This window comes from Papaver somniferum, chromosome 7, assembly GCF_003573695.1.
Source record: "Papaver somniferum cultivar HN1 chromosome 7, ASM357369v1, whole genome shotgun sequence".
NCBI lineage: Eukaryota > Viridiplantae > Streptophyta > Magnoliopsida > Ranunculales > Papaveraceae > Papaver > Papaver somniferum.
This window is the reverse complement of record NC_039364.1, coordinates 124,625,662-124,638,107: the sequence shown is the minus strand read 5'-3', so window position 1 is coordinate 124,638,107 and position 12,446 is coordinate 124,625,662.

Here is a 12,446-nt window from a genome sequence, read left to right as displayed (position 1 = left end):
ATGAGTTCAAGGCTCCACATACCTTTTGTTGATGAAGTTCCACAAGTTCCCTTGAGTAGTTCTTCGTCTTCATTCGATGAACACCGTGAAGTCTAAAGATCAACTACACTTACTATCCTAATCCGAGACTTAGCTATAAGTAGACTAGAAATTAAGACTTATAGTTTTGGAAAATAAACTTGACAAACAAGCTTGAGATAGCAACGCTTGTGAATTCGATCGAGCAGTGCTCTAACAATCTCCCCCTTTGTCAATTTTTAGTGACAAAACTATCAATACATTTGGATTACAAAATAAATAAACTTTATAGCTTCTCATCCAAATGCTTGATCTTCTTGGTTCTCAACATTACTCGAAATCTTCGTCACTTCCAAGTACTCCAATGATTCTAAATGTGTTCAACTCAGCATCATAATTGTTAAAGATCCTAGCTATAACAATGAGAAAACATTAGCTCTCAATCATTGTTATACATTGTCATAGTATTATTACACAGTATCAAAGTTCAATTGTATCACAACTTTGACAACAATACTATGGTGATATGTATCATTCTCCCTTAGTCAATACTTCATCTCACATGAAAACCACTCCCCCTTACATAATGATCTGTAAACCATATGTATTTGTAGTGTGAACCACACATTGGTTTTCCCCCTTTTTGTCAATATAAATTGTCAATATAAATGCATTCATTAAGGAGTTTATAAAGATACAAGATAACCTCTATTCCACTGCTGCACTCCCCACAAAGATATGGCAATTAAGCACAAGTTCAAATAAGAACTCTCTCCCATAAAATGTCATTCCCGAAAGAACAACAAGAGCGACCTTACTTTCACAAGAAAATAAGGATTTCTTTGGACATTAACAAATCACATCAAATATGAATTTGTATCCAAAATACCTAACTAAATTAACCATAAGAGAACCTATGATTAATTTAATCGGAAATGCTCAACATAAGAAAACTTACGGAGACGCACAATATTTACACAAAGATGTGGATCAGGGAAGACCAATACTGCGTAATAAACAAAGATTCATTCTATCTTTCATCACTATTTGCATAGAGACATATGATAGACTTAATCTTTGTAAACAAAAGTTCATCATATCTTCATCAATATTTTCATAATGACATAATAGGTTTAACTTTTGTTGTCAAAAGTTCATTCAATCTTTTATCAATATTTGCATAATGACATATGAAAGACTTAACTTTTGACCACATATGGGACAATCACAGTTCACGGACGCAAACACACATATCCCATAACAAGTTGCAATATATGAAACCATATAGATTAATACTGCAAAAACATCTTCCAAATAAACTTTAGAATTTAAATAAATAAATCTAAAAACATTGCAAGATGAAAAACGTTGTACTCACAATAATGGCTATTCCAAACTCTAGTTATCCTTCTTAAAACACAAGAATAAATTCTCATAAGAAGTTTACTAGACATTAAGACCTTTGAAAAATTCATTATCGTCCCCGAACTCCTTAACAACCATTGGAACATAAGGTTCATGGAGATAGGAGTCAATTTCAACGAACCTTCTTGACTGATGCCGAACCAGGGCCTTCTAAATTTCAATAGTCCTAAACACAAAAGCCTTTATTTTCTGCATCTCCTTTCTTATTTCCTTCAACTCTTCAAGAACACCAGAAAACTTCTGAAGATTTGAAGGAACAACCCTTGGTTTTCTCACATTTCTCCTTTTTCTTTTCAAATTTGAGGGTAAGGGAGATACCAATTTATATTTTTTCTTCATGATTGACGGCTTAACAATCATATTAACATATTTTCCATCAGAAGTCTTGATGCTTGGAGTCTCCATAAAAATGGGTTTGTGAGAGAAAATCACAGAACAAGCTCTACAAGCAAGCTTGTGATGAAAAGAGTTTTTTTTTTTTTTTTGAGAAGGAAAAAAGCAATGTAGGGTTACGGAACCTTTATACAAACTAAGGATTCACGTACACTCAATTCTCAGCCCTAAAGAGGGTAGAGTTATCGATTTTAACCCTTCTTTTGATGAAAAAGGAAAGACCATTTCAATATAACTTTGTGATATGAAAGGATCGACCACTTTTTTATTGAACCCAAATAAAAACAACTAAAGAAAGAAGATTTTTTCTTTTCTTTTTAAGACTTGAATGTGCATCACTCTTGTCTCTTTGAAATCAGGCACTTGAGACAAGATGCATGGCCAACACAATTAAGTTGTGTTAGGGTGAACAATGATTTGTCCACCATGAACCTTTTGGAAAGATTTCCTAACTACTTCTTCCACAGAATGCTTAGACCTTGTTCTTTTCCGGAAAGGTCTAACTGGTTCTTTAGAAATTAACCTTTCCGGAGAGGGATTTAGTTTACATACCTCAGACGATTTCTGAACAAGTTTAAGCTTGTTTGCTAATCGATTTGCTCTCCGTTGAAGTTTGTTGACATATCTTACTTTATGCTTTTATTTGAAACAATTTGAGAGTGTGTAACCCTTAAGAGTGCGTTAAGAACATGTCAAAGTGGAGGATGGTTCAGACACAATAGCGGAGCAGGCTGCAAGACAAATTGTGGTATCTGAAAAATTAGACATAGAATCTCCAGTAGATGGGGAAAAATCCATTTTATCCTCCAGAACTGTTGAAGAAGTCTCTCTAGGAAAAATATCAAGATTGATGTGAGTATTGCTACAATTATTAAAATTATTATTTTCAGCAAGGAGCACAACACTTGTCATCTTCGTTTGAATCATAGTGATCGGATATTTCATCAAGAGTTGCAACAAGACCTTTGTTTCCAGTGTATTTTCTACGATTTGGACACTCATTTGAAAAATGACCAAAGCCTTTACACTTGAAGCACTGTGGCATATTGAAAAGACGAGGGTACCCAAATACACCACAATCTTTTATTTATCCACCTATAAGTCCTCTACCGAAAGTGATTGTCTATGGACAAAGTCGAGACAATACTACGAATCGGTTCACACTTCGCGTGGTCGTCTATGGATACGAGATCGAGACAATACGATAACAAGATAACTTGTGCGATTGACTATGGGTACAAGATCGAGATAATACAACAACGAAGTGTGATACTTGATAATAGGTTCAGACTTTACCAAACTCTATAGGATCACTATCAAGTATATTCATAATTAACGTTTGTGTATTTTACTTCTAATTATAATAAAACAATTATAATTGCGGAAATAGAAAAGTAAAAGACACAACAAGATTTTGTTAACGAGGAAACCGCAAATACAGAAAAACCTCGGGACCTAGTCCAGAATTGAATACTCTCGGAATTAAGCCGCTATACAAAATCTAACAAACTTCGTATAGTTGAGACCAAGCAACTAAACCATGCGCTTCCGACATTCAATAAGTGCACGCACTGGAACAATTCCTTTGGATCGTATTCCAAACAGTAAAGGAACAACAAATCTGTTTGGTAACAACTCTCTTGATTCTTTCAGATGAAGATATCTCAAGTCATATGCAAAGGCTCTTCCGTTTAACCAATAAACTCCTTTGCCTAGTTAGATCAATCTATCCAACAACTACCGAAGTAGCAGAGTTTAGATTTGCAATTAATCAAAGAAACTATAAGGTGATGCTGATCTTACGCAACTAACCAATCGAATAAATTTGATTCTAGTTGGATCCCAGCCGATCAAGGTTTGTACACACGAATGATATATAAACCAAATAAGAAATCTTATTTGTCTTCAAATCTTCTTTAATCTTCAATAAACACATGCACAACACCACTTGAATCTCTTGTGATCAATCACACACAGAACGGAGTCTGTTAATAATGGATTATCACACGACGTCTTTAGATCTACAAACAGTTCTAAAGATCCCGTCGATACTTTGATCTAGTTTGAGTGAATCTTATATCAGAAGAGAAGATTCTCAAGAATAAACAAACTAGGTGTAATCAAAGTTCAACAACCGTTAGCCAATCAAATCAATCGAAAACTAAAATAAACTGCAATTATCTAGTTTCCCACCAACGGTACTCGTAGACGCTTCTTGATCCCACAGAAGTATTTAAACGAGCGGTCTTAATATATTTCACCTAATTAGGGTACTTTCCTCTCCGATTAAACGGCTCCATCAGAAACCACAAAAAGATGAAGTTTGCCTGGCTCTTAGGATAGTTTGCTCGAAATGCAAACTTGGGTATTTATAAACCAAGGATGTTTGGACACCAAGGAATTTCCAAAACCGAATATTCTCAAGATATGCAATAAATTCCCAAATCGGTTTTCATAATTCATGGAAATGCTTTGTCCAATATTTCCGAAATCTCACAAGAAAATCTCCAATTAGTAAATGCGCATTACCAATTTTTATTCTCTAGAGATATGCATTTGATTGTTGGTAATTAAAGCATATAAAACCAACAACCTCAATTAAAAGACTCTTAATTTATTTCGGTCTGGGATCTCCTTGAGTTATTAAGGAATATCTTTGAACCATAAAAGATAAGAATTACTGAGCATGTTCAAAGTATGTCGACATCTTTTCTTTGTAAATCCTCTTTCATATTTACAATATTGGAATTGATTATACCACACTTCTAAACAAATTAGAATTGGTTCATATGTATTCCAAGAACTATGTGATTGATTAAATATCAATTCACTAATCATGGGTTTACGATTTTACCAAACACAAGGATCGGTTCTACCTTAATATGGTTACTGGGACCGGTTACATCAGTTACCAGGATCGGTTACATCAATTACCAGGACCGGTTACCATATTCTCATGGTATTACTTGTGATCGGTTACACAAGTCGCTAGGATCGGTTACACCAATTACTAGGACCGGTTACGCCAATTACAAGGATCGATTACAAAAATCTTTTGTGAACGGTCACACCAATTGCAAATATCGATCATACCATCTTAGGTGATTACTTAGGATCGGTTACACTAATAATAGTCATACCAATACATAAGTCAGGCATTGTGATTAGTTTTACCAAGATACATAACAAATTTTGATCGGTTCTACTAACTCACGCATAATAGTAATCCATAGATATGCAATGAATAAAAATACCAATAAGTGAAAAAGCGAGGGTCTAACAACACCACCCAATATTTCACTTAGAAATATGTATGGACTAACTCCGAAATACTTTGCTAGAGAATCAACTAGACAGTCAGACTCAATCTAGATAAAAATATCTCAACGAGTTAATATCTCTCTCTTGATTTGATTTTTACTCAAGCTAAAAACAATAGCGAGTCTTTATCAAATACAAGGAATACTTGGACGATATCAAAGACCAATGTCCAAGGATCAATCAATATCAATCAACAACCAAAGGTTGGATTTCCAATTGATGATCACGAACACACAACCTGTATTATTTCAATTATATAAAATATAATGCGGAAAAGAAATAACACAGACACCAGAAATTTTGTTAACGAGGAAACCGGAAATGCAGAAAAACCCCGGGACCTAGTCCAGATTGAATACACAATGTATTAAGCCGCTACAGACATTATCCTACTGCAAACTAACTTCAGACTGGACTATAGTTGAACCCCAATCAGTCTCCCACCGATCCAAGGTACAGTTGTACTCCTACGCCTCTGATCCTAGCAGGATACTGCGCACTTGATTCCCTTAGCTGATATCACCCACAACCAAGAGTTGCTGCAACCCAAAATCACAGACTTGATAATAAATAGATCTGTCTCACACATAAAAGTCTATCAAAGGATAAATCTGTCTCACACAGATAAACCCTAGGTTTTGTTCCGTCTTTTGATATAAAATCAAGGTGAACAGGAACCAATTGATAATCCGGTCTTATATTCCCGAAGAACAGCCTAGATTAATCAATCACCTCTCTACAATCCTTCCTGACTACACAAGCGAATTGTCGAGGAATCACAAACAGTGAGACGAAGATGTTTGTGACTTCTTTATCTTGCCTATCGGAGAACTCTCACGATCTCAAGCCAATCAATCGATTGTACTCGCACGATAGAAGATGCAAGATCAGATCACGATAAAGTAGTATCGGTCTGGCTTCACAATCCCAATGAAGTCTTTAAGTCGTTAACCTGATTTTAGAAGAAAAAAATCAAAGGTTAATGGAGATCGACTCTAGCGGGCGCACTAGTAGCACACAGACGTGTGAGGATTAGTTTTGCACAATGCTAGATGTCTCCTTTATATAGCCTTCAAATCAGGGTTTTGCCTTAGGTACAAAGCAATCCTTATTCACCGTTAGATGAAAACCTGATTTAGATTCAAGCTAATATTTGTCAACCGTTAAATCGAAAACTTAGCTTGTCACACACACTTGGGTAGAAGTTTACTGGGTTCGTGAAAACCATGCCCAAACGTTTACATGTATGTTGGTTCAACATAGTAACCCAAAATATCAACCATATGAGCATTTCATATTAACCTTGTTCTTCTTCACTATAACTAGTTCAATTGACTCAAACGAACTATCTAAAGAGTTGTTCAATTGCTATGAGATATTATTTAACTACACAAGACACAATTGAAACAAAGATGATTCGATTCGATTGAATCGGCTCATGAACATTATATCCACGGTTTGCATAAAGAATTCCTTAGTAATTTAATATTTCATGTTCAGAGCACATCCTCAGATCATAACCTCTTAAGTTCACAAACAAGTTCGCGGACTTAAGTTAATACATGGTTATGTAATCTAAACTCTTATTTCAATCATTGAGACATTCTCAGAGGACGCTATGTAGCAGTTATTCACAGACCGATTCACGTCAGAGCAATTCTCAAAGTGATTGAAACTTTTCATGACTTTCGTCACTAGGTGAAGATAAACTTGATCAAAGCGAAACGCTTTACAACCACACGATTTCGAGATAAAAGATAAGCAATGAATGCTCAACTCGAAATGTCAAATGTGTATGATCTAGTCTATATAGCATACGACTTTTGTTTCATAAGAAGTAGGAGATAGAAGAGATAGACTTTTGAGTGATAGATAAGTTCAAGTCTCCACATACCTTTTTGTTGATGAAGTTCCACGGTTCGTTGTATAGATCTTCGTCGTTGTATGATGAATCGCCATGAAGTCCTTGAGCTCAACTACACTTTTCTATCCTAGTCCGAGACTTAGATATGTAGGCTAGAAATCAAGACTTATAGTTTTGATCACTAACATTGACAAACATGCTTGAGATAGCAACGCATGCGAGGTTGACCGAGCTATGCTCTAACAATCTCCCCTTTTGTCAATTTTAGTGACAAAACTATTAATACATATGGAATACAAAAAAGATAAACTTTAGTAGCTCATAGTCCATAGTCTAATCTTCAACGGTCCTTGAAATCTTCGTCCTTCCAAGTACTCCAATGATCCCAAAGGTTGTAAATTTAGCACCACCATAGGAATGATTTTCTATATCCAAAGCTCAACCAAATTAACCACAAGTAAACCCATGATTAATTCAATTGGAATACACAACTAAATCAAACCACAAAAGTGATCAATTTAATTGAAAGTGCTCAACATAAGTAAACTTACAGAGCTACGACTAAGTCAATCATATGGATATGACTAACTTAACCGTTAAAATACTCAACATAAGGAAAACCTTACGGAATATATGACTACATTAACCAAAGAACATGATAGTGTAGCCTTTCATATACTCAACACAAGAACTTGTGGAATATATGAAAACCCAACTAGATTAATTACAAGAGAACCTATAATTAATCTAATTGGAATACAAACAACCAAACTAATCATCGAAGTAATCAATTTAATTATTTTGGGCTCAACATAAGAGAACTTATGGAACCCCGACTAAGTTCATCATAGAATATGACAACCTTAACCGTACATGTACTCAACATAAGAAAGAAAACTTATGGAGTACTAACTAAATATCCAAACTAGTTGATTAATTTAGTTCCTAATGCTCAACATATAGCATCTTATGGAACAACCAACAAAGACAAGGTAAGTTGACTTAGTTGTAAGGTGCTCAACATAAGACACACAATGGAGCCTTTACGGTAAAACATAATAAAATGGATCAATGAAGATCAATACCGTGGATAACATACAAGTATCTATTCTATTTTCCATCATAATGACATAATAGACTTTATCCTTGTTGAACAAAAGATTTTATCCTATTTTCCATCAAATACATGATTGCATAGGCATAACTTTTGTATTTGTCAAAAGTCCATTCGTCCTTTCATCAATACGAATACCAATTTATGAACGACTTTACTTTTGACAACATATGGGACCTTCAATTTCACGGACGCAAACAACACATATCCCATAAACAATTGCAATATCACAAAATCATAAAGATTAATATTGCAATAACAATCTTTGCCCTTAGAAGGTAGAATCAATCTTTTTCGCACGGATTTATACCAAGAGTGGTTACCAAAAACGTATAAAAAGATTTCCTTAACAAAGAAGAACATACAAAGTCATTGACGACTATGCACCATAGTTCACATGAGATGATTGTGAACACTCAAGAATATATAGAAATGTGAACTACTACCCATTCTCGAACTTCCTTCTTTGTGATTTACCAACATCACTCTTGTAACATCTACAACATAGCTTAGAATAGGATTTCTCCAAGGATCCCAGTGCCCAAGTCCAAGAGAATAGAACAAGTGCAACGAAACGGAGCAAACACTAAAAAACAAGAGACAAGACAAAGACAAATATTAACTCATCCAAATTAAACAATTCGCATCTCCATTTTGAAGGGAATTCAATAAGGAAGAGAATTCAAAAATAATGAGGTAAATCCGAGTTCGGACGAAGAAGTTACGGCCAAAACAAGTTTACCGAATATAGACGTCAAGTATGCATACGGGTTTGCGAACTTAAACCCATGGATTTTGATTTTGAATGTTGTTATGCATACTTGGTATGTGTACCATGTAGTCCAAACATCCCGAACTATTATTTTCAAACCTAAACATTTAAGAACCTTAAACACAGATCAAGTTAGGTAGAAATGAACGATAAGCAAGATTATTATAAGTATTCTAAGCAAATAAAAGTACAAATCTTGCTCAAGTTTATAGACATACCTTTTTAGATGAATCCAATGGAATTATACCGCCTTACCGAACATAATCTGTGTGCCCCAATTCTTGTGCTTCCCTCACCGTATACAAAGCAGGGCATTCCTTGGTGAGGATGCACTTCCAACACAATCAAGTTGCGTTGGGGTGAACAAAGTCTTGCTCACCACAAGTGATCTTTGGATTATCATGAAAGAGATCACTTTTAGAACCTTTCACATCCAATTCCATTTTTCCAAAAAACTTTTTAAGTTCCAACATCATGGATACTGCCTTTTCCATAGTCATGGAGTTTTCTGGAAGATCATTCCTTTTCACACTCAAAACATCATTGTCTTTCTTCGGTATCCACTTTTGAATGCGTTTAGGAACAGTCAAAACCTCTTCCCATCACTCTCTTCTAGAATTCTTGGAAGAGAATTGGATTAACTATTCTTTTGCAAGTTAGTCTTTCTCCAATTGGGAGCATCGGATCTTGTCTTCGTCTTTACGAAGTTATCCTTTTGATAACCATTACGATTATGAAAAGGATTCGTACGACATTTATAGGCAAATCCAGGTCTATCATAGCACTGATTCCTTTGCCTAAAGTTTGGACAATTACAACCTGTAACGTTAAGAGGATCAGTCTTAACGTATGATCTTGGTTTCACAACTTCTTATGATGCCCAAACAAGAACATCATGAAGTTTCTCATTACGGAAACGACATCTCCTTTCCAGGTGACCTTTATTTACGCAGTAGTGGCAAACATAAGGAATGTTCTTACCTCGATATGTGTGTGCTAACTTTGGAGATTGATAAACTTTGCTCTTTTGAACCTTAACTGCCGGAGAAGGTATTTCACTTTTGCCATCAGTGGAAACCTTTTGTTGAGAAGAATCACTAGCCTTGACAAATTTTACCTCTTTGCCAGTACTCGGAGCATCTATTCACTTATATCCCAATCCTCGTGTATCACGATGATTTTTAATTGCTCCTAGCATAGTGGTTAATTTGCTTGAACTAGTATTGAACTTTTTCAAGTCATCTTCCAACATCTTTATTTTATCAAGAGCAACAGCTAAATCAGCCTCAAGGCGTTTTTCTCGAGTGAGATAAGCGCTTTCTCTGTCGTCAAAACTTGTTTGCTGGAAGTTAAACCTTGATTCAGATTCTGCAAGTTTCTCTTCCAACAAAAAGTGCTTTTGATAAAGATTATCATATTCAAGTGACTTCATACGTAGGTTTTCCTCAGAATCCTTGAGGATCGATTCGGTAGAACGATTCGAAAAATAAACACCTGCGTAACATCTTCTCAATTTCTTGTTTTCTCGACAGAGAGGAGTCAGAAGAGGTCTGACATGAGAAGTTGTAATCTTCTTCATATTCCACGAATCCAAAAACTTAACATACTCTGAGACTTCCTCATCAACATCTCTATCAATATCTGAATCACCTTCATCAGAAAGTTCATCCAACTGTTCTTCTAGGAGAGTTTCCAAATCAACAGTTTTTACATCAAGAGAATGTTTGGATATTGACTTAGATGTGACAGTTCTCTAAGGTGAATCCAAGCTTTTAGAATCATCTGGTAGTTTCTGAACTGGTACGTTATTAGAGATGGACTCGTCCATAATCATATCGCTACAAACACAGACTTATAATGTCGTTAGCGTGTTTGCCTGCTCTGATACCAATTGGAAAAGCGTGGGTCTAACAACACCACCCAATATTTCGCTTAGAAATCTGTATGGACTAACTCCGAAATACTTTGCTAGAGAATCAACTAGACAGTCAGACTCAATCTAGATAAAAGTATCTTTAGGAGTTAATATCTCTCTCTTGATTTGATTTTTACTCAAGATAAAAACAATAGCGAGTCTCTATCAAATACAAGGAATACTTGGATGGTACCAAAGACCAATGTCCAAGGATCAATCAATATCAATCAACAACCAAAGGTTGGATTTCCAATTGATGATCACGAACGCACAACCTGTATTATTTCAATTATATAAAATATAATGCGGAAAAAAAATAACACAGACACCAGAAATTTTGTTAACGAGGAAACCGCAAATGCAGAAAACCCCGATACCTAGTCCAGATTGAATACACACTGTATTAAGACGCTACAGACACTAGCCTACTGCAAACTAACTTCGGACTGGACTATAGTTGAACCCCAATCAGTCTCCCACCGATCCAAGGTACAGTTGTACTCCTACGCCTCTGATCCCAGCAGGATACTGCGCACTTGATTCCCTTAGCTGATCTCACCCACAACCAAGAGTTGCTGCAACCCAAAATCACAGACTTGATAATAAACAGATCCGTCTCACACAGAAAAGTCTATCAAAGGATAAATTTGTATCCCACAGATAAACCCTAGGTTTTGTTCCGTCTTTTGATATAAAATCAAGGTGAACATGAACCAATTGATAATTCGGTCTTATATTCCCGAAGAACATGCTAGATTAATCAATCACCTCTCCACAATCCTTCCTGACTACACAAGCGGATTGTCGAGGAATCACAAACAGTGAGACGAAGATGTTTGTGACTTCTTTATCTTGCCTATCAAAGAACTCTCACGATCTCAAGCCTATTAATCGATTGTATTCGTACGATACAAGATGCAAGATCAGATCACACAACTACGATAAAGTAGTATCGGTTTGGATTCACAATACCAATGAAGTCTTTAAGTCGTTAACCTGATTTTAGAGAAGAAAATCAAAGGTTAATGGAGATCGACTCTAGCGGGCGCACTAGTAGCACACAGACGTGTGGGGATTAGTTTTGCATAATGATAGATGTCTCCTTTATATATCCTTCAAATCAGGGTTTTGCCTTAGGTACAAAGCAATCCTTATTCACTGTTAGATGAAAACCTGATTTAGATTCAAGCTAATATTTCTCAAACGTTAGATTGGAAACTTAGCTTGTCACACACATTTGGGTAGACGTTTACTAGGTTCGTGAAAACTATGCCCAAACGTGTACGTGTATGTTGGTTCAACATAGTAACCCAAAAGTTTAACCATATGAGCATTTCATATTAACCTTGTTCTTCTTCACCATAACTACTTCAATTGACTCAAATGAACTATCTAAAGAGTTGTTCAATTGCTATGAGATCTTATGTAACTACACAAGACACAATTGAAACAAAGATGATTTGATTCGATTGAATCGGCTCATGAACATTATAGCCACGGTTTGCATAAATCATTCCTTAGTAATTTAATATTTCATGTTCAGAGCACATCCTTAGATCATAACCTCTTAAGTTCACAAACAAGTTCGCGGACTTAGTTAATCGGTTGAGTTTTCCAAACTCAA